This window comes from Erinaceus europaeus, chromosome 18 (assembly GCF_950295315.1).
Source record: "Erinaceus europaeus chromosome 18, mEriEur2.1, whole genome shotgun sequence".
NCBI lineage: Eukaryota > Metazoa > Chordata > Mammalia > Eulipotyphla > Erinaceidae > Erinaceus > Erinaceus europaeus.
Genome location: NC_080179.1, coordinates 23,228,370 through 23,230,755, shown reverse-complemented (window position 1 = coordinate 23,230,755; position 2,386 = coordinate 23,228,370). Strand labels below are relative to the sequence as shown.

Genomic DNA, 2,386 nt, shown 5'->3' with positions numbered 1-2,386 from the left:
TGATAACTGACTTTTAGGTATGTCATTATATATGTATGGTTGTATTTATGTATTTATTTGTGAAAATTGTACATACTATTTCTCCAAACGCAATTGTCTGTAAAAGTGCACACTTCAGGTTTGTAGTACTACTTAGGGTTACATGGGTTGCCATTCAAGCTGCTAATCAGAATCCTATTTTTTGTATTAATGTTATAAAACTGAAAATGAACAAAAAATATGCTGAAGATGTCTTTACATTCAGTTTCTTCACCTTTCTCTTGAAATGTAAACTGTTGATTGAGAGCACGATGTTAATGTATAAGTCCATCTGTCATGAGGAAGATTATGATTCCATAAAGCTGATTTTTTAAACCATTGGAACAAATAAACAGAAGGAGAAAATATTTTTCACTTTGTTGATGTTTTCTAAGCTAATCATTTTGGTGTGATAGGACTGTATGAATCAGCTGTTGACTTGTTGTGTATCATTTACCTCAGTGTATATGGGTAACAGTTCAAACCACTTAGAACTCATCTGCAATAGCCCAGCAACAGCTAAACAGTCATCTTGGACATGATACAGTTGAGTAGACTATGGACCATCCAGAATTTAGGAAACAGATATTTCCTTTGCTTCTTGGCAGAATCCATAAAGTATATGTTAAATTCTATAAGTTGAGTGACCCAGGAAGTGATGCAGTGGATAAAGTGTTAAATTCTCGAGCAAAAGTTTAGTTCCTGGGTTCAGTTGAAATTGCTGGAATTGTGCTCACTTTGGCAGCACATATACTAAAACTGGAACGCTACAGAGAAGATTAGCATGGCCCATGTGCAAGGATGACACGCAAATTCGTGAAGCATTAAAAAAAAAAGAAATTGTTGGAATTGCATGTGCCAGACTAATACTCTGGTTTCTCTCTCTCTCTCTCTCTCTCTCTCTCTCTCCCTCTCTCTCTCTCTCTAATAAATAAATACACCTATGAATAAATAAGATCTGTGGGCTGAACATGCCAGCAAATTCCTATCCAGAGGACATTATTATATTGATAAGACACTTGATGAGTTACAACTTAATAAACCTAAGGCAAAACTTTCATTCTTATGTTTTACTTACAAATATTCTTTAGAATATTGCATACTATTTCAAAGTTTGATTGCTTTGGGAAATATGCTACTCAGGCATTCTCTGCAGTAGATAAGTAGATGCAGATTGCTGGTGCCTGACTTTTCTAGCAAGAGACTGATGCTCATTTAAGAGACAAAATTCTACTCATGACCACAAAATGTGAGCTTAGATCTAGAGGGATGCAGAGGTCACATAGGCTCCAAAGCTGAATATGGGCCCCAGATCACATCAGATCAATGGGGTTTACAGTCAACAATATTTATACCCCTTTCCCATATTATGGAGCTACTCTCTACCTGATCCAGCTTTCTGGTCCTTTTCACAGAAGTTGAAAAACAAGATCAGAAAAGAAAACGCTTAAGCAGAAGTTTGACTGGAGTTGGTGTGTTTCACCAAAGTAAAAGACTCTGGGGTCAGGGTGAGGGTTTGAGTCCTGGATCATGATGGCAGAGGAGGACTTAGTAGGGGTTGAATTGTTATGTGGAAAAATGAGAAATGTTATGCATGTACAAACCATTGTATTTTAATGTTGACTGTAAACCATTAATCTCCTAATAAAGGAATTTAAATAATAAAATAAAATCTTAAAGGGGGCTGGGAGGTAGTATACTGGGTTAAGCGCACATAGTGTGAAACACAATGACAAATGTAAGGATTCTAGTTCAAACCCCAGGCTCCCCACCTGCAGGAGGGTCTCTTCACATGCAGTGAAGCAGGTCTGCAGGTGTCTAACTCCCCCCCCCCATTTTCCCCTCCTCTCTCAATTTCTCTCTGTCCTATTCAACAACAATAAAATAGAAAAAATGGCTGCAAGGAGCAATGGATTTATAGTGCTGGCACCAAGCTCCAGTAATAACCCTGGAGGCAAATAAAATAAAAATAAAGAAACTTGAAATCTGCTTCTTGCTATATATATATAAAATCCACATCACACATCTTCAACCATAGCTATTGGCCTTTAAAATACAGATTCTCTGGTCCTTTCTAGAAAAAGTATACCAACCTCTGACTCAGAAATAGTGAAATGTCTAAAGAAGAAGAAAAAAAAAGGTGCCATGTGTACAATATCTCCGGTTTTAAATGAGAAGCTACATCAACAAAGCCTTCAGGAATTGTCTCCATGCAGCCAAGAACAAACAATTCATGATAATGAATGGCAATAAAAAATCAACAGCTGCATATATTTTTAAAAAAATATTTTCTCACAGAGTGATTTTTAAAGATTATAAAAAGCCTGATTCTAATTGTGACAATTACCAGAAGCTTAATTAATATATT

At 36.3% G+C, this 2,386-nt stretch overlaps 1 non-coding gene across 1 annotated transcript; it reads left to right on the top strand.

Moving 5' to 3' along the window:
• Window positions 1–747: 747 nt before the first annotated feature.
• Window positions 748–854, top strand: LOC132534499 (U6 spliceosomal RNA). The gene has a single exon (XR_009546207.1). It is a non-coding gene; the product is annotated as a U6 spliceosomal RNA (small nuclear RNA).
• The last annotated feature ends 1,532 nt before the right edge of the window (window positions 855–2,386 follow it).